Source organism: Aythya ferina (assembly GCF_964211825.1).
Source record: "Aythya ferina genome assembly, chromosome: 1".
NCBI lineage: Eukaryota > Metazoa > Chordata > Aves > Anseriformes > Anatidae > Aythya > Aythya ferina.
This window is the reverse complement of record NC_140296.1, coordinates 2,132,761-2,158,244: the sequence shown is the minus strand read 5'-3', so window position 1 is coordinate 2,158,244 and position 25,484 is coordinate 2,132,761. Positions and strand designations below refer to the sequence as shown.

The 25,484-nt window shown below is 50.8% G+C and overlaps 1 protein-coding gene across 8 annotated transcripts in view; it reads right to left on the bottom strand.

Annotated features, from left to right (window-relative positions):
• The window catches only part of GDPD5 (glycerophosphodiester phosphodiesterase domain containing 5), a 163,127-nt gene extending 146,056 nt beyond the window's left edge, over positions 1-17,071 (bottom strand). The window contains exon 1 of one of the 8 annotated variants that reach the window (XM_084494788.1): positions 16,957-17,071. The gene's annotated coding sequence lies outside the window, so the exon portion shown is untranslated. Of the gene's footprint in view, positions 1-6,806; positions 6,938-11,368; positions 11,447-11,775; positions 11,920-13,096; positions 13,232-15,834; positions 16,073-16,956 lie in introns of those variants that run through there. The other 7 variants (XM_084494783.1, XM_084494786.1, XM_084494787.1 and 4 more) reach the window with 7 other exon arrangements.
• Positions 17,072-25,484: the final 8,413 nt, after the last annotated feature.

Below are 25,484 nucleotides of genomic sequence, written 5' to 3'. Positions count from 1 at the left end.
GCTTGGATGCAGCTCAACCCTGTCACTGCTGCAGCCAGCGGGCAGGAACAGGGTCAGCAAGACCAGCACGCTCACCAGCATCTCCTGAAGCCCTGCTCAGCCAGGTGTTGCACGGGAAGCTTTGTGGCACACGTGGTTCTCTCAAGGCACTGAGATGTCTAACCATGCTTTCAGCAGCCACCTGGATTAAGTATCCACCTGATTTTGCTCTGCAAGCAGACTCGCAAGCATTTTGGGAGAGAAGATGGACATCTTTGCACAGTAAAGCCCTTCCTGCAGTAGGGCATCGAGCTCCTTCTCCAAGTGCTGTAGGATCAAGGGAAAACAAGAAGGAACGAGGCCTGAATGATTGCCTGGGCAGCCTGCACATGTCTGGGCACCACGCGGAGCTCTGAAGCCACCAGCTGATGGGCATCCCATGCCACGTCAGGAGCAGTTTCGGACCCACATGCCCAAGCCATGCTGCGTACGACCCAGTGGCAGCCTCCAGACGGGTCCCAAATGACCCTGAATAAGCACCACTGCTGCACCTAGCAAGAAAAAATTTCCATGAAGCAGCTTGCCTTGCTCTCCCCTCCACGTGTAATGGCCACTAAGCCACCACAGCTGCATTTTATAGAAGAGACTGGAAGTTCCTCTGCAGCTACTCATCAAGTGCTCACAGGAACGCACACCTAAATATGGGCACCAAAATACTTGCTCAGCAAGGGTTGGCAGAAGCAAAGCATCCTGCCTCACACCGCAAGGGGCGGCCAATCTCATTAAAGGTCAGGCTCTTGCCATACCAGCACTGCAAGTTCCTATATTGCCAGAAAGCCACAAGTTTGAGTAAGGTTTGAGTAACACACAAAGCTCCCCACACCTAACAGTGCACAGACCACACCGCTGTCCCTCACAGTCACTGACTTTCCAGCAAAAACTCAGGTTACAGGGAAACCTTTTGGATGATGACATCTCAGAGCAGATTTAGACCAAGCATTTTCGGGACTGAATACTTCCTCAGCAGCCCCACCTGCCCATTAGCTTGTGCTGTGCCACGGGAGGCTCGCCAATTTATCAGCCCCACTAAGCAAAAATTGGGCTTGACAAGGTTGGCAAGGACATGGAGCAGCCTCAAACTCTGTCTTGATTAAAACAATATTCACTTTTTTCAAAAAACAAAACAGCCCCATGTCACTGCCACAGCAGCAGGAAGGTTTTCCCATTACCACCTTCACACCCCACTGGCTCCAGAGATGCTCCACAAACTCAGCCCATGGGCACACTTGGGATGAAGACACCAGAGCCCCTCACCAAGCACCAGCCCCCACAGAGTTCCCAGCTCTTTTTGGCAGGTTGCATCCAACACTGCAAGGAGTTGTGGTGTTGAGCTACCATCCATCGCTGGGCAGAAATCACAAGTGCTCATCATTTGGCTACGCACTAGACAAAGACCATTAGGAAGGAAAGGTGAAGGAGGAGAATTGTTGCAGGTTCTCTTTTCTTATCCCTATAGTCCCCCAGTGTCTCTGCATCACTGCTCACATGGAAGAATGCCATTACGCTGAGCTTAAAATACCAGAGCAAAGCCTAGCTCCTCAGCTTGGGAGCCAGGCACAGAGCTCAGCCTCCAACACAGCACTTTCTGCACCCTCTCCCATTTCTGCTCTCACCACTCCCCCAAAAATCCCATCCTTTGGGCACGTTACATCGCCTTCGTGCATGCCCCATCTATCCCAGCCCATCACCAAGATGAATCTCCACCAAGTCACCTTGCTCCCTGCTGATGCCATCCCAGTCCTCCCGTGGCCTGGAACCATCACCTTCAAGCTCTCCATGGCAGATTTTGCCCATTGCAAGAGGAATACAGACCTACAGGGTGCACACAAAGCATCTGGGGACAGGGATCGAAGGATGAGGCTTTTAATCCCAGTTTCACCACAAGCTTAACAGTAGTAGCTCAGGTAGGTTTGGTTTTGAGCATCTCACCCTCAACAGAGAAAGCAGGGTGCATGTAATTTTGGGTGGCATCTACCTACACCAGTGGTGCATCTGAAGTGCTGCCCACCCAGCAAGCTCCCTCCCTCTGGCCAGACAGCTAAAATACTCTCAACACACCACTGGGGCTGTATTTCCATTTGTTACAGCAGGAATCCAAAAAGTTGAGTTCACCAGCTCTAACCACCAGCATCACTGCAGGAACAGGCCGAGCAGCCCACCTAAGGGAGGCATTTTCCAGGAATGAGGCTTTTCTTGACATGCGACAGCTCAACAGCTTCTTGTGCCACATCTCTGTGTGAGCATGGAAAATTGGTGCAGAAATACTCCTGCAATAACAGGGATCCTGCAGGTGGCTTGTACAGGCTGCTAACATCAAACTTCAAAGTGGCAAATATTGAGCAAAAACACAGTGACCCCCCAAAAAACAATTATCAGAGAAAAACGTGGCTCACACCAGGTTTTCTGGTATCCCTCCCATCCCAGGGGATGGCCAGAGCTGGTGGTAAGTGTACTTGGAAGCAGACACCTGACATTAAACAACTCATTTTTGAACCCAAACTCTTCTCCAGAGCAGTCACAAAGTACAGTCAGCCCAAGATCAGCACCAAGGAAGCTGGATTTGTGAGAAGATAACACAAGGAGGGAAAAACTTACATATCTACCTGCCTTTCTATGGTATCCAAGTCTTCACATCCTCATACTGCCCCACCACCCATCCTCAAGGAGTGCTGTGTCCTCAGCTGACATTTTTCTCCTTGACCAAAGCCACTGAGAATACATGCATAGAGCAGGCAAATGAGCCCCAGACATCACCCAATGCTTCAGGCATCCTCCCTTCATCACCGCAACATCAACCCCAGGCTTCATTACACATCACAGCATCCAAGGACACGTATCCAAGCATTTCTCACGTTAAAATGCAGGATGAATGACTCTGCTTCAGCTCTCCCAGGCTGAAACAGGAGGCAGATGGCACGCACAAGACCCAATGCCTCTTCTCCCTGGGTAATCACTTTCAGATGCCTTCATCTTGCTGGGTAGGAAGGACTCAGAGTTCTCCAGTTCCTCTGAGCAAACATCCCTCTTGAGGCCAAGGGAGAAGAAAAGCTTCCAGACCACCAGCTAGCCAAGGACAGAACTGCTCCCAGTGATCTCAGGAAGGTCAAAGCAAACACTTGCCATGAATCTCAGGACAATTACTTACTCATAACATCCCACAAAGCCCCGTTCCCAGCTTACACCATTCTTCAGTCATCTGTAATAGAAAATAATTGGCCACAGGATAGCGTTGGTAGGAAGAAAGAAGCACGTTCCCTGTCCCCATCTCTCGCGTGGGTTGAGGAAACCACACAAGGAGCATCAGGCACTCTTTGGGAAGGTCAGAGACTGATACAACCACAGGACTGCAGTAGAGCTAGTCTTATAGAATAACACCATGGAAATAAAAACATCCCCAAAACATTCCCCTTCTTTCCATGGGAAGATTAGTGTTGAGGGTCACTGTGTTTTAAGCTTAAGAAAATCCCATTGAAGGGATTTTAACCCCCCCAGGGAATAAATACATTAACACCCACAGCAGTAATCCCCAACACTTCGTTGTACTACTTATGCAGAGCAGGCATCATCTCCCCTGGAAGGGGAGAAAATCCAAGCTCAGGCATGAAGGATGAAGGACCTTCATCTGCAGAAGCAAGACCCTCAATGGTTTTTAGTCCCAACAGTCCTAAGCTTTCTGTCCAAGCCCACAGGGCTCTGTGTTTGCAGCAAAGAGCCTGAAACACGTTGTTTGCACTTCACTCTGTCCCCAGATCATCTCCACTGCTTCCCACAAGAGATGTCATGCCAGTGCTTTCAGTGTCCTCATCACACAGCAAGGTTTTTCCTGAAGGAGATGCTGGACTGGAGCAGTACGATATTAGTGTTCATGCTGCCTGTGCCATCTGTACTGGAACTGCAGAGCAGAAAGTTGTATTTTAATTTTTTTTTCAGGTGGTGAAGGGAAAAAATAAAATCAAGACCAAGCCATTTTTGTGGAGAGGTGCATTCAGACAAGTCCTGCTCATCCTACCCAGCAAATTCTGCTGTTTTGCAAAATAACTTCCAGAAAATAAAATTTCTTAAGCAGGTATTATCAAAAGACATCAACTCAAGCAGGCCTCCAGCACCTGAGAGCTGCAGGGTGGCCATAGCACACAGGTCTTCACAAAACCCATGCCACTAGGGCACCGAGATCTTTCAGCCCTATAAACCCCCCCACATTTTTTGGTTCCACAGAAGGAAATGACCAACCCTACTTTGGCCATCATTTACAACATTAAAAGAGGCTAGAGGATCCAACTCTGTAGCTGCTTTAAATGCTAGAACAGGAAAACGATTTAAATAAAGCCCTTGTATTTCATGGCAAGGAAAGGATTTATTACCACTGGGACACAACATTTTCCCCATGTGCAGGTAGTTGCTGCCTTCCCAAGTCTCCCACCTGGCAGCGAGCCTTGGGGAGAATCCAGACACCTCAGCAATCCCCTCGTATCCACTCACCAAGCATCCACAGCACAATTTATTTGGAAGCTCAGCCACTTGCAGCCGTATTTATTTCTTTTTAATACCGGCTGCATTGCCTCAGCCCAGTGCTTCCCCTCAGCAGCTCTGCCATTTAGCAGGCATTAAACTTGATGGTGCATGAGACATAACAGGGTTTTACTCACACCCCTGTAAAAGAGCTGGCTCGGTAGAACTGACAGCCACAAGTGTTTGAGGCAGTATTTATCTCATACCTTTCCTTCCAGAAAAAAGCCAACCCTTTGCAACCAAACATATGGGAACTGTCACCCCCAAAAAAATAAATTAAAAAAAGGTGAGTTTGGGAGCAGAACATCACATCAGCCTCAGGCAAAGCTGAACCACAGCGATATGTTTAAGGGTAGGCAGCTAAAATTAGCGGTGGCAGAGCTGAGCCATGTGCAAGGAGGGTGTAAAGTCCTGATTTTTGGTCAAGCACTTGGGTATTCTCCAGAAACAGCAACCCTCAGACAAGGGCTTTCCTCTCCAGTACACATTCCTCCTGGGACTCCACAAGCCTTTAAGTAGTTATCTTCTGGAGCTTTATAAGGTGTTGGAGGAAAAAAAATAAAGAATAAAGACCACCACATGAACACAAAGTTGTGCTGAGATCCAAATCTGATGCCAGCACGTGGAAGGTTTGAGGGTGACGGTACACAACCTAGACACTAAGCTGTTTGCTGCCTCCTATCACCACTTATCTTCTTTTCCTTCTAGACCTAACCCCCAAACTCCACCGTGGTTTTGTTTCATTTCCAACTTGAAGCAGAGAATCACCTCTAGAAGTATGAAATGGTCAGGGTTTCCAGTTTGCAGCTTCCAAGGTAGAAGATGAGCCTGTGGTCACTGCAACCACCTTCCCTCAACGCAAAATGCTGTTTGCATGTTCCATCTGCTCCATTTAAGCAAGAGAAATTTCACAGGAGATGCTGCCTTAAACACAAGGTCTTTGAGATGTAATAAGTGCCAATTCAGTTCTTTATCCCCAGCTTTATAACATTTTGAGTCAGTTCTGATGTAACTGTTAGTGCATTAATCCTGGTAGAAAGCAGATGGTTTCTCTGTCTGGTACTGGACTTGGATAGCCCCAGGAACTCACATTTCCACTTATTTTAACTCTGGCCTTTTTTTTTTTTCGTTTTTGATTATGTTGCTAACACAACACTGAGTTAGGAACAGTGGATGCCGTGTTAAATCCTGTTAGCTGATTACACAGCTGAGCAGCAGCAAGTGTTTGCTGAAACACTGAACCCAACTGCCCGATTTGGGAAGCCGACGGTCACACTGACCTTGTGTGTAACAGCAACACAGCGTTTGCTCCCGGTTTTGTCTGAATGCCATCTCCTCCAGCAGCTCAGACTATCTGCAGCACCTCCAGGGCTGACATTCCTTGAGCAAGCACCCAAAATCCTAGAGCACGGCTTCATAGAAAGCACGAGTACTTCTGCCACCAGAAATATTTGGCTATCTGCTTCCGACCTCCAGGCTCCATCACTCCCCGGGAAGGAGTTTTGGGGAGGATGGAGATGAAAGGTCTCATTTCCTCGTGCCAAAAGGGAAAAAGGATATTTCTGAACACTTCTGATTGCACCACTCCCCTGTACAGCAAATATCACATCTCCCTCCTCAGGAGTTTAGCCCAGAATTAATTCATATTTTTAGAGAGAAGCCATGGGCACCCGCACTCTGGAGAAGGCCACAAGTTGCAAATCCCAAGAGAATGGAGAAGTCTGCGTACAGATGGAGACAGCTGCCCAAATCAGGACAAGACCTGCCCGTGCTCAGACTTCAGCCCCTCCACTCATCTTGGTACATCTGGGCAGCACATGGGAATTAAGTGCTTCCAAATCAAGGTGGGAACCAGGTAATTCCTGGTCTCCATCCACACCACTGTACCCTTTCAGCCCAGGTTTTCACCATGCCTGCAGGTGCCCTAAAAGAGCATCAAGTCAAATCAGAAGATTTGTCCTCTCTGCACTGGCATTCGAGTCACACAAAAGCACCAGGAGATCTTTCTCCAAGCACAGAGCAGCCCAGCAAGATGCAGGAGGAGGAGGAGGAGGATCCCTTGATTTAATTCAAGCCCACACTGTGACCAGCTACCACCTTCCTCAATCAGCAGCCAGCTCCTTACACGCACAAACCTGCAGGGCTGTAACCAGCTGGCTGCAGGCAAGCCAAACCCTTGGCTACTTCACAAGCCTCATTCCCCAGATCATTCCCTGCCTTTAAAAAAAAAAAATAAAGCACATTTGAGCAGGACTTACAGAGCAGCAGTACTTCAGTGCAATTCCTCATTGAGCATTTCTCCTAAAGGACCCGAAACACCCACCTCTCCCGAGCCTGGCTGATCCGTAAAGTTTTAATAGGGTTGATAAGCTCCCGGCTGGAACAGCTCTTGCGCACAGCAAGTTTTATCTGCTGCAGAGCACACTTGTTGCCGAGCCTCTTATCGCCACTGCAAATATCAGCAGAGATAGAGAGCAGCACGTAGTGCCCATGGAGGGAAGCTGCAGAAATGCAAGCGGACACGTTATTTTTTTGACAGTTTTCCCCAAGTTCGTGACCTCGGTGGCTCGCTGCTCCTCACCCCAGGTACCCCCAAGCTCCGCAGCAAAGTCATCAACATCCAGACCACAAGGAGAAGAGCAGGACAGCCTCCAGCCCTTAAGCCAGCAGTCCAGATCCATCTCTCCAAGGAACCCTCAGCTGAGCTGCAAATTTCAGGGAAATAAGGAAAAAAATACAATATTTTCCTTATGCCTGGAGGGAAGAAGCCAAGAGAACTTAAGCAATGGTCTCGTGGCTCTAATACACCACTCACCACTACCAGATTATTGCCCCAGAAGCTTGGATTTAAGGACTGTAATGATATAAGGGTTTTTAGCATCATAAGCTGACACTTTTAGAAATAAAGGACCCCCTGGTCTAAGCTCGTTCTGCTCTTCGAAGGGGATCTGTAACTCTTCACATCCCTACAAGGCAGGACTTCAGGTTACAGCTTCACAGTCAAGCTGCCAGGCTCCATTCCTGCTAACTAATCACATTCCCACTGCAATACAACGGCATTTAGCACATCGAGATAAAGCCACAAGGGGTTTTCAGGCCAGCAGGAGCCTTTACCTTCAGGTCACCGGCTCAAACCCAGCCTTGTTATTATCCAGCCGACCTCTGTCCACTCCTCCCACCGCATCCCAGCACAGCACAGCCCGTTCTCCAGCCCAGGAATTTACCACCCCACACCAGGTGACAGAGGGGCAGGTCACCAGCATCATTAAAGCTTCCCAGCATCATTTTTCAGCCATGCAGCTTGATATCAGCATGCACCAAAGCTTTCCCAGCCTGTGAGATGCGTTGCAGCAGGCAAGTTTTTGCAACAGCCCCCCAGAAGCAGGGGCATATTTCCAATCAGCAACTTTTGGTGGAGATAGATTTGCATCGCAACCCAGGACAAGAGCAAACCAAACAGGTTTGGAGGGCTGGAAACCCAAAACCTGTAGGAATCAACCTTGCATTCAAGATCGAACCCAAAAGTGGAGCAATCAGCTTTGTTTTCAAGAGCTTCCTCCCCACATTCTTCTTCCAGGGGAAAGAAATGGGTACGCTCAGGCTTTATCTGGATACCTAGGTGGGTGCATTTCTTCAAGAGCTCTGGCAGATCCTAGCTGGAGGCCATGTAATTTCATCTTCCCTGGGGATAAAAGAGGCACAGAAAGGCTCCTGCTTCCCCCAGATGCCAGCAGGGTGCTCTGCCCCGACCCCACAACAACCTGTGTGGGGTCAGTCCTCATCGAGCCACAGCAGACAGTAGTGTTAGCTCCTGCTATTTCTCCTTGCCTATGAAACTGGTCGTTTCACTGCTTCCTTGTGGTCTTCACTGCCCCAAAAATACCCATCTTGGCCACCCCCTAACCAAGCACTAAGCATGTCCCCAAATGCCACAGGTGCCAGCAGACGTGGTGGCATCTGCAGCACAGCCTCCCACCCTGGTGGTACCGCTCACCTTCTCCCCAGCACCCTCTAATTTAAAAAGGGAGAGCAATTTTCCAGGCTAAAAGTTGTTGATGGAGCTTGGGTTGCCAGATACATGCACCTTGGTACAGACTGCTCGCAGCTTCCAGCTTGCTTTACTTAAAGACTTTCCACTTAGAAGCAGAAGGAAAAAAGGTTGGTAGATGCTAAAGCCTAGCAGGCATAAGCAAGGAGCTCTGGAAGGGTTATTTTAAAGGGCTGCCAAGCCAGGTGTTACAATCCCAGAATTATTAAGGCTATAAAAGCCCTCCAAGATCATCTGGTCCAACCACCTCCTACCACCAATGTCACCACAAAACCCTGTCCCCAAGCACCACGTCCAACCTCTCCTTGAACACCCCCAGGGACGGGGACTCCCCCACCTCCCTGGGCAACCCATTCCAAGGCCTGACCACTCTTTCTGAGAAGAAATACCTCCTAATTTGTTGTGTTGACCCCACTGATAACATCAAGGAAGCCCAGCAGGTTCCTGCCTCCAGCAACGCTCCTGTGACAGCAGGAGAGATGCTCACCTCCCCAGGGAGGGCTTTCAGGAAGGATTTGGCACAAAAGCCAAAGACCCTCTTGCAAAGATCCCCTTCCAGCTCCAGTTCTGAGCTCATTAAATCAATTGCGATCACACCAACTCAGAAATAGAAATTAAAATGCCTGTACTGATAGCAGCTTTTTCAGCTTCACCCAACTAGTCACCCCATGCAAGGCCAGGACCAGAGCTGAAACCCCAGCACATTGCAGGGCTGATAGGTGCAGCCACAAGGACGGACACTTCCTTGGGTGCTGGCCTTCAACTCCACCCTCCTGCCCGTGTTTTCAGGGACAGCAGCTCCCTTGCTATCACCACACGAGCAGATTTATTCCTCTTTGCAAAACAAAACTGCGTACGGAGGCCCCGCACAGTTTGTTTCAGCAACACACGTCTATGCAGCGGCGTGACCTTGCGAGGCACAAAGACTTCCCTGACAGCTTAAGAGACACCAGAACACACTTTACTCCCACCACATTAACATTTTAACATACACAGCTGGCTTGCCCACGAGCACACCGCATTCCTTTAACGTACAGCTCTCAGAGCAAGAGCCCCGGGATGCAAACAAGAAACATCCTCGCGCAGAGGGGGCGGATTAGGAAACACTCGTGATAAAGGGAAGCGTCTCCAGCCAAGCTGTAAACCTTGCACTTTAAATCAGGCTTTTAATGAAGATGGCAAGCGCTCTGCATCAGTGATTCATTCAGAGCGAAGGATGAGTTTTAGCTGCTTTGTTTTAACGCTGATGCTGTCTCCAGGCTTGGGGCGGGAGGAAAAGCAGTAGAAAGGAAGCAGAACTGCAAAAAGCTCGCAGGCTGTCAGACACCAGCAGCTTTCCAAGTTAACGCCAAAGCCCAAGCAGGGGGTAACTCACCCCAAAACATGGAGCCACCCTCCCCTGTGCATTTACAGAGCACATCTTGAGCATTTCAGGAGTCCACAGGATTGTGAACATGGGGAAAGTGTTAAATACGTATTTTTAAATACATATTTTTGGTAAGCTTTTCGATACCTCAGTAGAAGCTGGAAAGCAAGGCTTTCAAGTTCAGCGTGGCAAGCGCAGAGCAATCCTTTGCGATAAACACAATTTGCATGTTAACAGGAACAGGGCTAAAAATAGCAGTTTTGAGAAGCCGAAGGTCTCACCTCACCTCTCTGCTCGATGAATCACAGGGCTCCCAACAACCCCGAACCCACACACGGGTTACAAGGAGCACTCAGCCCTTGTTACAGCACACAGCTCCAAGCCATGGAAGGAGAAATCCCAACCCAAAAAAACTCCAGAGGAGGTTTGAGCAGCTGTTTAAAGTCTCATTGAGGAGATGCATGGATAACGAGCAGGCAGAGTGACACCATAATTCCCACCCTACCTGCAAATGCAATCACTGCTCCGCCAGGTGAATGCCTACAAAGCATCACCGACTTGACAGCCTCAAGAAACTTTTCTACCCTGGGCTTCTGCCTCCAAGAAAGCAGTCGGGTAAGAGAGAAACAGGTTTTGTACACTCCTTGCCTCCCCCACAGAGCCTTCCTTGTCTCCAAAGAGCCAGAGGTCAAAGGGTTGGATGAGTCCTTCCGACACCAACAGCTGAGACACGCAGGAAATATTTTAATCCCAAGGAAAGCATTAATTACCCCTTGTTAAAAAAAAGAAAAACAAACAAAATCCACCCAAGTTTCACAGCAAGACTTCGCCTTGGTAAATCCCTGTAAACAAGCCTAAGCCCTTGGTATCCATCCCAAAGCCAGGGCGTTTGGGCAGAGTTTGGGCACTGGTGACACACACGGGGCACCTCAGAAGGGCCAAGCCTGCCCCTTAGCACCACGCTTCCACCCTCACTGCAGGACAGCGAGCCCAGACACAGCCCCAAATCCCCTCCGAGCTCTTTCAGGGAGTGCTCCAGGATCACATCAGCTTCCCAGCAGCCTCGCTCGGCCCTCGGTGCATCACCCTGATGGCCCACAGCCTTTGGGCACCGCGTCCCAACCAGTAACCACATTTCTCTCACTGACTCCCGCTCCAAAAAATTTAATCTTGTATTTTTCTAATGTAATTCTGACTTGACCAGTGACTTGATTTGAGACTGAAGCAATACAATTTATGATGAGGTGACTGTCAACACAAGAGGTTCATCAATACAAGGCAAGTGGCTCAAGATCCACTCTATTAGAGCAGCTCAAACACTCAGACACCAAAGCATACAATCAGTCCATTACGCCTTTTTTAATGCCACATCCAAAATACCTGTTAAAGGAAACACTGGTTCTCACCTTGTGCTATTTCAATCAGATGCAAGATTCTTTCCCTGAGCAACCTGTGCATGTGTGAGCCCAAAGCTCAGCACAGCTAAAAACCAGCGCTCAGACAGAACATTTCTGCACCCTGCATCTGACCTCAGGCTGGGGGAGGAAAGTTTCACTTCATCTCGCCATGGGGGAAGGGAAACCCATGGAGTGGCTATCTTATAATTATAAAAGAGATTGTACAAGTTACAATGGCTAACAGAAACTGCAGGGATTTAAAAGAGAGAAACGAGGATTTAAACATTTGAAAAGGCAAACTTGCTTTAAAGGCAAAGCTGGAAGATAAAAGCTGTGTGAACACAGCACCACATGGTAAAACTGAAAGTGAAAGAGGCTCTTTTAAGCATTCCTGGAAGAAAAAAACACAAACTTACAGTCCATCACATCCAACTCCTCCAGGATGCAGCAGCTCAGACCCTGAGCACCGCATGAGGCTTTACTGAGAGCCCGGCTCCGAGCAGCACGGAGGACACAGTGGTTGGAGAGCAGGAGGATTTGATTTTGTCATGGCTCAGGAATTACATCAAAACCAGCACAAGCTATTTCCCAGGAAGAGATTCACCACCAGCAGGACTGCACACAGATAGGGGAAGGAGCTAGTGCCCAGATTTGTGCATCATCTGGGGCGAGGCACAGCTTGCCTCTCTCCTACCCCCATCCCACCCTTCATCCGTGGGAAGAAAAAAAGAAAAAATTCTTTTAAAAAGAGCCCATTTCAGCAATACCTGGCGCAAGAGCCACAAAAACCAGCGCCAAAAACACATTCGCAAGAGGAACGTTTCTCATCAAGCTGATCCTGCCCAAAGGCCAGACAGGCAAAAAGAGACAGAGCTCAATCAAGACGGGTAATGGATTCAGTATGTGCAAACACGCCGTGTGGCGTGATAGACCCAAGCACGGGAAGATTTCCCACTGCCACCCAAGAAGGTCCTTGTTTGAACACCCTTCGGGGGAACACGCCGTACCTTGAACCCCTCTCTTGGCAGAGGCGTTACACAAATATTTAATTACGTACAAAAATAAGGCTTTCGGGGGGTTATTGAGCAAGAGAGGCTATTTAAGCAAGCGTTCAGGCAGTTGTCCTGCCAGTATCTGTGGGTATTTTTGGAGGAAGTGGGGAGAACTCGGCGGTTAGCTACAGAGGAAAAAGCAGCAAAGCCAAACGCCAGCCTGCAGCTTTTTCTTTTTTTTTTTTCCTTTTTTTTTTTTTTTTTTTTTTTGAAAGCAGAGCCATGCATTAAAGTCACTGCACCTAATCACTGTTTATAGACGGGCTGGCAAGCAAAAGCAACGGCTATAAACAATCCTTTAAATCCCTTTTCCCCGCATCATGCACGGAATATGCCTGCAAAGGTCTGGTAAACACCGTCAGCGCCCTGCTGCGCACAGAGCATAGCTGGAAGGGAAATGATTTGTAGGGGAATGGGGCACTGGGATCCCACAAGGGGACTGGGGATGGCACCCTAGGGACCCTCCCGGAGCCCTAGGTGGGTGAAAAGGGGGCACCTCCGCGCAGGGCTGGGGGACAGCATCAGCTCGCTGGTGTCACACTGCCCTCTTCTGAGCAGCAGGCACTGCTCAGCTCCATGCCCAGCTCTGTGCGGTGTCCCCGGGGAGCTACAGCCCTGGGTGACACCCTGGGACCTCAATCCTAAGTAACAAAAGCACAAGGAGAAGCCAAGAGGCACCACTCACCCTGGAAGTGCCCTGGTTGGCATCGCAGAGCCCAAACCAGCCCCAGCCTCCTCATGCAGCACCAGCAGTACTTGTTGTGATGCCACCAGTAGAACCAGGACCTCCCCCAGCCCCATTTGGTCTCCTTGAGGTTTAATTCCCACCTGGTGCAGCCTCTTTATGGCAGCAGCCAAGTGGTGGCCAGGTGGATCCCATTGCTTCATCTCCCTACCAGCAAAAAGGTGCAAAGCATCTCGTTACAGCACTTTTGGGCAGGAGCACGGCCCCTTTGGGGATATTTTCTCATGGAAAAGCTGTTTCAAAGCAGCATCACCCCTCAGGGAAAGTGTGCTACTACACCCCGTGTTTGCAGGAGTCCTAAACATCCATCCACGTCCAACCCCAAAACTCTTCGCGTTGGCTAAACCCAAGCCACGACGCACAAGCCCACAGCTGCACCGCAGCAATGCCGTGAGTATTTCAAAGTGCAACCATCTCCTTTTATCTTCGCCCTCAGACAGACTTAAAAGCCAGCTAAAGGACAATATCCCCTGCAGGTGCGTCTTTTAAAAGGGCACCCAGGTCTGACTTCCACCACCTGCCAGCACCGAAACACCTCGAAGCAAACAAGAAGGGGGAAGGAGCCATTCCTTGCCAAGATCTTGACCTCAACTTAAAATATCATTTTATTGTAATGCACACTTAACACAACCACAAAAGCACCCAATACATACTGATTTTTGCATTGGGCAGAGTGAAACACTACAATAATATTCATGCAGTTATTTACGATGAAATTTACCCAGCATTTTATGGATAAAGGTGCAAGAAGCACCCCCCGGCCCCGCAGATGTCTCGGTATCTTGCTACAACCTTCCTGGCTCATAACAGCGATTTGTTGCCTTGCTAAAAACTCAACCTTTTATCATTAATTCCCAGTCAGCAGCTTCTGAATCTACAGCCTGACACCGACTAAATTGATCGGAGCCGAACTCATTTTCTTTGCTCGTTGTCGAGGCACAAGACAAACATCAGTCATGCTTCGCCTTCAAGTGGAGAATTCATTGCAGGGAGGAGCGTAACGTGCAGAACATGCTTATTTAATAGAAAAAAAAAAAAAAAAAAAGTACAGCTTGACAGAGACACCCACTCCAAAATTAACTCTGCCTCGAAGCAGAGCTTATTTTTGCTGCCGAAGCCGTACCTGGTGCATCATGGAGCAGCTGGGTGCTGCCGAATATCGGCTTGGAGACGCATCAGGTCTCAGCGAGGGGAATACAGGTTAAAATAGCAACTTTTAAGGATGCACCATGTGGACAAAGGGTGTGCAGTGCATTGACGGACTGCTTCCCGCAGCAATCTGACAGCCCACGAACGTGGAGGTGCCGGGTGAATGGCAAGGCAAGGAGCCCGCTGACTCCAGCTTTGCCCCAGCCACACCTGCCAAGAGCAAGCTGGCGATTTAGGAGAGGGAGAGCAGGTAGATGGCATTCAGTGCAGGATCCAAACCCAAAAAAAAGCTCTTTAAGAAGCAGCCCTGGTGCTACTTTTGCTCACTAACAAGCAATGCTTTGAATTTCCCAGAGGAGAAGGCAGAATCCACCCGGCGTGGTGGGGTTCCCCGTGCCCCGCGTAACTTCCTAACACAAAAAGCCCTGGAGGGGGGCTCACCGAGCGAGCACTCCTTTTCCTTCACACGGGGACAAAGAGCCAGCAAAGAGAACCATAATTATTATTATTTTTTTAATCTCACATGCAGCGTTGTTATGTTCATGTACCAGTTATCCCTTCCCAGCCCCAAAATCAACCTTAAAACCGCACAATTACAAGTAATAATAGTAGCTGTGCAAGCCCACCCCAAAAAAACAAATCCTTGTGAGTTAGAAGAAACCTTTAAAAAAAAAAAAGTGCTTTTTGTTGTTTTCTTTCTGGCTGAAGAATCCCCATTTCCATCTGGCCAGGGCGAAATTTAGCAGCTTCCACACCGGGAATTGCTACAACAGACCTTTTCCAGAGGCGAGCTCACATTTCCACTGCGACTCAACTCCTCAACGCCCAGTTTTCTAGGCAGCGAACGCACAGGACTAGCGAGAGAGCTTCCATAAAACAGGGACGGGATTTTTTTCCCTCTCCCCTTTTCCAGGCGAGCTGTCATAAAACCCGTTGGGGATTTTGCTTTCTCAGGATTTTACGGCACCGGACAAGCCCAGAGTGAAGCCCCGGGGCTGTGGGACACGGCGGGTGGCGTTATTTTGTGAGCGGTGGATAAAAATGAAGAGTTACCTGTAAAACAAGTATGGCCTAAAGGAGACCGAGGGGGTGGCTGGATCCACACCCTAGAAGCTGGGGGGGTCCCGGGGAGCCGAGGGGGCACCCGGGCACCCATCCCAGGTGGGTGCCCACCCACGTCCCCCACCGCACGACAGCTCCCATCGACTCCCAACTTTGCTTGGGATGCTCCCAGCCAGGTGAGGTAAATATTTATTTACTTTTTTTTTTTTTTTTTTTTGGGGGGGGGGAGCGCAGAGGGTAAGGAAGCGCATTTTGGGCGAAAAAAATGCCTTTTGCCAACCCCGCAGCACCTTTTGGGTGTCAAAAGCTGTGTATTGGCCAAACCCCAACACCCCTCCAGGCTCAGCATCACCCCCCCGGGCACACCCTGCACTCCCGGGGCCGGTCCCAAGGCTTTGGGGGGGGGATACAAAAAGCCCCCCAAACCCCCCCAACACCTCCCCAGTCCAACCAGTCCAACCCTTTACCTGCTGCCACTGGGAAATCCTCCGTGTCGCCAAGGTGGGGTGGGATGGGGGGGGACACGGCCCCTGCCAGCGATGTCCCCCCGCTGTCCCCTTGCAGCGCGGGGGCTGGGGACAGCGCAGGGTCGGCAGGAGGGAGGTGGCACCGTCTTGTCCCTTTCCCCGTCCCTGTCCCTGTCCCCGTCCCCGCAGCCCGGCGCGGCTCGGCTCGGCTCCGCCGCCCGCTCCCGGGAGCGGGGCGGGGGCTGGGGGCGGGCGAGCTCCGCCCCAGACAGCGGCAGGAGGAGGAAGAAGAAGAGGAGGAGGAGGAGGAGGAAGGCTGCGCCCGAAAGCTGCCAGCCCCTTCTTAGTAGGGGTGCCCCTATGGGGATGCGGCCGGCTGCAAGCATCGGGGTACCCACAGGGTACCCCCCAAGGTGCCCCCAGGGTGCAGGTTTGGGGCTTCCCCTATGGCCCTGAGACCCCCGAGGGGTTGGGGAAGCTTTGGGATGCTTGATCCCAAAGGGATTTTGGCAGTGATGAACCCAAAAAAAAGCCTCACCACATAGCACTGAGTCCCCCCCCTTCTTCTCCTGGCCAAGCCAGCCTTCCTCCACCCCCATCTTCCTCTGAAGCAGGAGGTCTGGAAATCGTCCGCCCCGGGAGCGATGTGCACACACACGCACGCATGCAGGGTGCAGCAAAAATAAAATCTTTTCCTTGGAAACCTCAGCAAACGAGAGCAGAAATCCAGCCCTGCGCGCCCCGGGTCGCAGTTAACTGGGCACCAGTAAATCCCCGTTTGGCAGCAGGGAGCGGAGTGGCCGTAAGGGAAAACACTTCTAAGGGAAAGGAAGAAAAAAAATCTGTTTCTGGGATATTTATATCCAAGGCGATTGCATCCCAAAGCCTGCTCAGGGGGACGCTTTGCGCAACAGGGGGTTCCCATCCCAGCTGATGGAAGCAGAAAGGGAGCAGAGGAAAAGGGTCAGGCATGGATTTAGGGGTTGCAGCCTGCTGACATCTCCTCCTCCTCTAATTGTGCCCTTTCCAACCCAACAATTATTTATTTTTTCCATCCTTTTCCATCTTGGTCTTCCCCTGCTCTCCCAAGCGTGCACCACAGAGGGGTCCCCAGGACCTCACCTGCAAGCTCTGGGGGTCCCGGCACAGGAGGTGCACGTGGTAGCAGTTTGGGGAAAAGATGAGTGTTTTGATGAGTGTTTTGCTCTGCCTACACCACGCTCGGGATTTGTTTCCTGCACGCTGTGACAGCAGGGATGAATCAGAGCAGCCGGGGCTTGCTCCGAGCTGCCGGGTGCTGAGACCTGCTGAACTTTGTCCCCAGCGTCAGGTTTTAATGCAAGATGGAAAACACCTGAAAGCAGCAGGTCCCTTTTTTTTTTTTTTTTCTGCAAATTGGCTGTTTTTCACCCTTTTGGCCCATGCTTTGAGCCAGTCCCAGAGCTGTGTATGGTGCAAAAGGAGGAGACGTGCTGCCAAAACAACACGCGAGGTGACAGACACCAGGCTCCTCTACTGGCACGGGCAAAGCCGACAGCTCACAAGCAGCTTTTCCCAAAAAAAACAAGCTCAGAAACAACCAAAAAGGCTGCACCTTCTGGGAGGGAAACCTCATGTGGAGGAGAACACAGAAGGGAAAAAATCAGCCCCTAAAACCTGATCCAGAAAGACAATGGCTGGCCACAGCAGGATAGGAGCGGGCTGGCGTTGCATCTGGGAGCGCCTTGCAAACGCCTTTCCCTTCCTCTCCTTCAGCTCTGCGGTTATCTTAAATCCTGGCGAAAATGCATCCCATGTGGGCACTTTATTCGCCCGCTTGCTGGCTGCTTTGAGGAGCTCGGGGATGTTTTTTCATGTGTTTTTTTTTCCCCTTGTGCAGGGCGATGGGGGACAGGCGCAGGTATTCGGAGGCACATAGCAGAGCCGTGACCGCAGCTCCTTGCGACTCTGCCAGGCTCTAAACAACCAGGATTACATTTTGCATGCTTGGGTGTCTGCCTAGGGATGGTCTCCTTGTAATTTCAGCAGAAATAGCTCAACCATTTGCAAGATTCGGGGAAAACTATTTTCTTTTTTGGCGCTGCGGGGAAAATATTCGTATAACTCTTGAGGTTCCAGAAACTGCAGCTGCTCCCAGCGTCAGCCAGTAACTTGCTTTTTCCCGTCCCCGGGAACACTTGCTGAGTGAAATACCTCTGAAAAGAACTGCAGTTTGCACATTTTCAGGATTTTTTCTCCAACGTTGCCAGTTGAACCCGACGCGGACGCCGGGGAGCACGCTGGGCTGGGCAAGGCTCCCTTTTCCAAGCAGCTGTGAAGGGAGGAATGAAGAGCAGCAAGCCCGGCCTCCCCCCAGCAAGCACGTCCAATGTCCAAACCTTCATGGATTGACCAAGGGAAGGAAATTTTTTATAGATTTTAGACCTCTTCTAGGAAAGTTTTGGAGTGGGAAAATGTTTTCTGGTTTGAATGTTCCCGATCCCCTTTAGAGCCTGGAGTGCTGGGAGTATTTTAAATATCTCCTTTCGGCATGGCTGGGACTCTGCTGTACTCCTTCCTCACCGTGTAACCCCAGCGATGCTCATTTCAGGATTTTACCTATAAAACCTCATTAAAGCCCTCTTGCACCCCAGTGCTGCATTAAGACCCAGCGAGACCCCGATGCTCGGAGCCAGGGGCAAGTTTCAGTGGGCACATTTCTCACCTCATCCCATAAGAGTTTTGCTATCTGCTTATGGAAAAGGATCAATTTTTGTGCCCCGTCCCTTCCTAGTAAGTCAGAGTATTTTGGGGTGTTGTCTTTTTGTGTTTTCTGCAGTGCTCAGAGGTGGGAAGGTGACCACAGGAAGGTTTGGGGAACAAGACCAGGTGTATGGTGAGCAGCACAAAGAAAACACAGAAATCAGAGAGCATCGCCTTAAAATAAAGTGGCTGCCACTTTCCTTTTGGGGGACAAGACCCCCAAAACAGCCACATGTATGTGCCGTATGCAGTCCGTACCCTGCTGCTGTTGGATTCCTCCAGTCGGATTTGGGGACAGAGCAAGGAACAGCTCAGAAATTCATGATGGCACTGATGTCCCATTGGGTTGGAGACCCCAATGTTCCATTGGGATAGAGACCCCAAGTGTCCCATTGGGATGGAGACCCCGATGTCCCCTTGGGATGGAGACTCCAAATGTCCTGTTGGGATGGAGACCCCAAATATCCCATTGGGATTGAGACCCTGATGTCCCATTGGATTGGAGACCCCAAACGTCCCATTGGGATGGACACCATTGAGCAAGGGCTGGATGTTAGCGTTGCCATTTCCATTTTGCAGAAGAAAAAAAACAAGGCATGAAAGAAGCAAGGCCAAGCTCATCCCAAAGCCTCCTGCCAACGCCACGCTGCACACGTCTGTCTGTCTGTCTGTCTGTCTGCCCGTCCGTGCGTGGCAGCAGAGCTGGTGGGAGGCAGACCCCACCACGGCGTGCCCCAGCATCCGACCAGCCCCGGGCGAGGGGAAGGAAGCGTGGCAAGGGACATGCTATTGTTCTGCTCCTGCCAATGCTCGGGGAACGCAGGACAAACAGGAGGGAGAGCTGCGTTTTCCTGTGTTTGTACTGCAAATATTTTCATTAAGGCGCTTTTTCTTAATTCTTTCTCCCGGCCTTTTTGCCTCTAATAAGGGCAAGGAGAGTTCTGACTGCTGGCATCCCCTCAGGTCCCATTATTTCCCCATAATAACAGCCGCAGGGAGAACTTGTGGAGCTATTTTGCTGTTACAAACCCTGCATTTCCACCTCTCCTTCACCCTTTTCTCTCCTCACTCCACCCCCACGAGCCCGCACCAGGCACCCAGCCCTGCAACGGGGGCAGAGATGGGTCTGGGAGCCCTGAATTGCTCATGGGCTGAGAGCATGTGAATGTTTGATGTTACCCAGCAACTGGAGGCGAAGATATCGCGTGCCCGCTCAGCCAGGAAACACTTTGCCTGTTTGCACAATAGCTGTGTTTGCCTGCTCTGTGGCGGGTTAACCCCGAGCCCTTTCAGGAGGAGATAAGGTGAGGATGCTTAAATAAGAGGAAAGCCAATTGCATGGATTATTGCTGCGGGTAAATCGGGTCCCAAACACCCTGTCTCCCCTCATTACTGCATGGAGAAGAACCCGTGGCCATGCAGATGGCCCAAGAGCCATGCAATAAATGGGATAACGTTGGCCTGGCATCGTCTGGGGGAGAGGATTGCAGCCAGAACAAAATGCTTTGTGGCACGTCATCGGCACAAATTTAGCCCTGAGCACATCTTCACATAGACCAGAGGCTGCGAGTCAGCAACAAAGCTTCAGTAGGGATGATAAATGAGCATGTTAGGGAAAAACAACCATGAAAAGTGATGAACAGAGGCAGAAGTCACCCCCTTGGACATCTATATCTTACTTTAGATGCTCCTGCTCTGTATTTAAATACGTATTGGTTTTATAAATAAATGCAGAGTGTGACATCGGGTGCACAATCAGGTCAGTACCCAAGGCAGTTCCCCTCCTTTCCCCTCTGAAAGGTGCAGTCGAGCCCCAAAGCAGGTGAGCAGAGTATTCCTGAGCAAAGGTTAACCAGCCCTTTATCACAGATGTTTTATCGCAGCCCCATCTGTCCTCCCTGCCACCGTCTTCCAAATCGATGCCTAGGGAGCAAAGTGTGAACTCTCCCAGCAAGCGGCTCTAAGCGCACTATTGAGGAGGTTTTGGGCCTTTTTGGAGTCATTCACCAGCATCTTGCTCGCTGTCTGGTGGTTCCCTGAGTGAAGGCAGCTTCGGGGAGGAAAATCGAGGGCTAACAAAATAATTTCAAGCCTGCAACTCCCTTTTTTTGAGATGTGCATTTAGCTGTAGGTGGGAATAGCTGTCCACCCACCGCCAGACTGCGTGGAGGTTCCTTGTGAGAACCTCAGGGCAGGTGGGTGAAGCTGTCCCTGAACTAATTACTCTAATTACATGTTTAACAGCATTCTCCAGATCCTAGACGTGGTCCTGTTAATAAAAAAATGTGGCTGAAACGGCGAGGAAAGAATTACATTTTTCACCTTGTGAAGCACTTTTCCCCTGCCCATGTGGGAAGCAGCTTTACCAAAGATGCCCCAGGTGTCATCTGGTCTGAAAAGGATGAGGATGAGGACAAGGACAAGGATGAGGATGAGGATGAAATTGAGGATGAGGATGAGGATGAAGGCCAAACCTCGCTTGCATTAAAATCTAGGCGGGTTTTGCTGCAGGAGCTCCCATCCCAGCCATCCCCATGGGGGGCAGCGGGTTACAGCTGGCTCCAGATACCTCGTTACACCTGGTTTCAGATAAGATTTCCCTTATCAGAAGCATTAATCGGAGGCTTTCGGTGATGCCTTTGTTCTGTGCCCGCTCAGCAATGAGCACGGGGAGGCCGGGGCTCACAGCTCACACCCCTGGTGCCAGCACAGAAATCCCTTTATCGACAAAAGCCCTCACCGACACGGCTCCCTCCAGGAGGACTTTCACCTGCTCCAGCCCGTGCAAGGCTTTAACCTCATTAATTTGGCTCCGGAGGCGACGTTTATATAAAAGCAGAGATAGACACACAATCAAACCCTTCATGGATTACGGTTAATATTAAACAACCCCTCGGGGCGATATCCCTCTGCTTCTCCAGACCGAGGGGAACCTGCAGCATTCTTCTCATAGCTCCTTTGCAGGTCGCTGAAATAAAACCTGGGCGGCACAGAGCCGACCTGTGTCCCCAAACAAAGCAGCTCTTATCCGGCCAGGCAGAGAGGGAACGTGGCTTTGCTGATCGTCTCCATCCCGGTTTTTCCTCGGGTGGAGACGCCGGGCTCCGAGGACTGCGTTGGGTGACCCTATAACGGGGGCTTTATACGATGAAAGGCCCCTCACAGATGTCGGCGGCGGGGCGTGTTGGCACAAACAATGCCGAAATTGAACCGCGGCGGTTCAAAACCTCATTGTCTGGGATGCACTACGTGAACCCTTTTCCCCCCTTTTCTCATAAAGAAGCGGTGTTATTTTCTCCCTGCTGCAACATAAGGTAGTTTCTCTATAATGCTGCTCCGGCCTTTCATACAAATTTAATCAGTAAATTGCTTTTTTTTGATGGATGAAATAGGAACAAGGGGGGTGTTTCCTACGATTTCACTTGTCCGAGCTTCGGTGTGCTACGTGCAACACGCTGCTAAAACCACGTGGGGGTTTTGGGGCGTATTTGGCCCATCAGGACCTTAATGGCAGTGGAAAGTGGAGTCCTCCTTGCAGAAGTGCCTGGCCACTGGCTCACGGGGAGGATTTTAAGCAGAATGGGGCTTTTGGCTTCCACCTCTTCCTGGCCACCAGCAGGAAAAAAGATCCCAGGGGACTGGAGGCACTGGTTGGGCCAGGATTCATTACAAGGACTCCTTTGTCCCTGGGTTCCAGGGCAGGACAGAGCCCAAGGGAGCTTCAGCAATTATCCTACGAATCCCAAAGGATGCAGGATGGGCAGGGCTGCCTGTGGTCAGGGCAGGGTTGGGCACAGCAGCGTCAGAGCATCCCACGGTCCTGGTGAGGGAGCCGCTGCCCTCTGGATGGATTTTGCCAGCCCCAAAGCTGGGAGGTTTTTGCCTTCGTCCCCTGGACTGCAAAATCCGTCCTCCTCTTCCCCAGGCAGCTCATGATGGGTTGCATGGAGAAGAGAAGAGAAAACTGCTTTGATCCCAGTAGATATTAAAATAATTCAGGGGAACTGTGATCCACGCAGCACATTGTCCTCTGGGGACAAGCAGGAGGGCATTGGAGGCAAGACCTGCCATCACTTGGGCAAATGAGCCCAAACCATCTCCCAGGCAAGCTTTGGCCTCACCCAAAAATGGCTTGGCCATGTAAAAATCCTCCCTTCGAGCCAGGAGTTAAAATCCCCAAAAGCGCTCATTTTGACCCATTTCATGCCTAATTAGCCCTGTGCCTCATTCTTAGCAAAGGGTGGATCCCAGCTCAGGTCCTGCTGGTGGCCCCAGCAGCACGGAGAACCTGCTGGTCTCGTCTGGCCTCCAAGCTCCTGCTCCACCTGCCGAGACCAGTCCTGGGAGGAAGGCTCCCATCCTCCTCACCCGCTGGGAGCATGGAGAAATGCGCTCAGCCTCCGCTGCCGTCCTCCTGGGGCCAGACCTGCCCCTCTTTGTCTGGTTTCATCTCGAGCTTCCCCTCCTCTTCCCGGTCCGGGAGGCTTTTTTCCTGTTTTCCCATGCTGTAACCTCACTTTTTATTTAAGTAGAAATGGTCACGTTTTAGGAACAGGCACCACAGGGAGTTACCAGCGACCCTACACCACGGGGGCACGGCTGCAAACGCCCCCACGTCCACCAACACAGCTCCTCTCCCCCGGGCACATTTCCCCTCCTGGATCACGGAGAGGCCACGAAACATTTATTTTGAACATTTTGTAGTGTTTGGGGTGGAAAGGTTACAAAGAAAACTCTTCCCCTATTTACGCTAGAGACACCAGCAGCCACAGACCCGCTGTGCGGGGCAGCGCTCTCGTAATAAAGAGAGCAAATATTATGTTGTGCAGGGCTAACGAGCTCCTGCTTTGTGATGCTGGGCCCATCCAGGGAGAGAAACCTCCTTAAATACTTGGGATTCCTCCGACAGGGATGACAGGAATAATATTTGGGAGAGGAACACACCCCGCATAACTGCATCTGTGTGCGGGGTGGAAAGGAGCCGGCATCTCCCGGCCACAGATGGTTCCCATCAAGAGGAATTTTTTCCTCTTGTTAATCCCAAAACAAGCCCGAGATATATTTTTATTTCGGAGTTAAGCAAAGAAAAAAAAAAAAAAAAAAGAAACTCCAGCATGACCCCTTGTTTTTCTGGCCTCGCTCCCTGCTTGGCCTCTGCTCTGAGCGAGCACAGAAAATTCATTTCGTGTTAGGGGCAGGCCCTGACAGGGACCCCGAGCCTGAAAACTCCTGGGTGGTTCCTCCAGCTCCTCTTGACCTGGAAATTTATCCTATTAAGGCTGGAAGAGGGGGGTGAAAATCCAGAGCCAGCGCTGCCTCGCTCCATTTCTGGTCTTAGCCAGAAGAGGGAACCTGTAAGAAAAAATTGAACGTCGCCGACAGCAGAAACGTCAAACCTAAATCTCTTTTTGGGATTTGTGCCCCTGCTGTATGTCCATGCCCTGCCTGTGGCCTGTTTTTTCAGGAGGAGGATGGGGGAAGAGACAGCAAGGAGGTTAAATCTGAAATAGGATGAGGGGAGGAAGACCTTGTGGAGGAAGATCTGGCAGTGCCGTGGTGCAGACAAGCTCCAACCCCAGCTGCAGAGGGGAAGGTCCCCACGTCCTCCTGAACCTGCTGCCATCCTCGGGGCTCATTCTTCCCCCATTTCATATCCAAAAGGGAAGAGAGAGGAACTCAAGGGCTTCATAAAAATATCTAGGTAAGAAAAAAAAATCCAGGTATCCATAAAAATATCCAGGACTTCATGAGGGTGGTGAGGAGCAGCCCTACAACCAGCAAGTGCCCGCAAGGAGGGGACCTGGGGATGTGTGTTCAGCACTGCCTGGGGCACTCGGAGCTGTTCCCTGAGGGACTGATCATTTTGGGGTGTCTGTAGGGTTTGGGGTGCCACAGCTGGGGTTTTGGGGGGGAATCAGGGCCAGGCACCAACCTCCCTTCATGGGGTGAAGCAACCCTAGGAGGTGGCGATGTGCCCTTGATTACCCAAGGGGGGCATTAAGAAAAATAGGTCATTAACAGGACCCCACAAAGGGGGTCATTAATAGGAATTCATCTTCGGTTGGCTCTTCAACCCAGGATATTTACACCACCACTCCTGATGAAGGTGGACGGCCTCCTCTTCCTCACCGCCCTTCCTCGCCCCGCGGTGACTCAGCACGCCCAAAGGCTGACTCAGCACAACCTCCCAACAGCATCAGGCTCCTCAATTTTTTCTGAGACAGGAAAATTCTCCTCCTGCCCTCTCCTGGGCCACGGGGACACATCAGGGGGCAACGAGGACATGAAGGAGGAGTGGAGGAGCCGGGACGGGATGGGACAGCGCAAGGGATCTTCTGGATGGGGATGTATGGAGATAAGGTGATCTGGTCTAGGAGATAAGGTGATGTGGTCTGGAAGATAAGGTGACCAGGTCTGGACCTGCCCTCCTGTAGGTGCCCTTCAGGACGAGCAGAATTGCCAAGAGAAAGGTTTTCAGAGAAGATTTTGCAGAGTTGAGGAAGGGGATGGGTAAAGCCAGGGCTGGTGCCTTACTTCGGGGTGTTTGAAGGGTGGTGGTATGGATCTTGTGGGGTTAGGGAGCTCGGCTGCATGAATTATGGGTCTCTGCACAGACAGCAGGAGACAATTTGTGCAGGCAAGGATAAAAATAAGCATTTTCTGCAGCAAACCATGTGGATTCTCTGGTGTCTCATAAGGGTTGTGCTCACATCCAAGCCCAACAGGACGTTTATCTCCTCTCTCTCCCTGCTCCATGCCACAACGCCTGGAGACTTCTACTGCCCAAAGGTCGTGTCTGAAATTGGCCACAGGCTCCAGAAGTGGTTGGATGGGAGAAAGATGCCAAAATTAAGCCCACCTCAGCTTATTTTCCCTGCGCAGGAGAGGCAGCAAGGCTGCGCGATGCA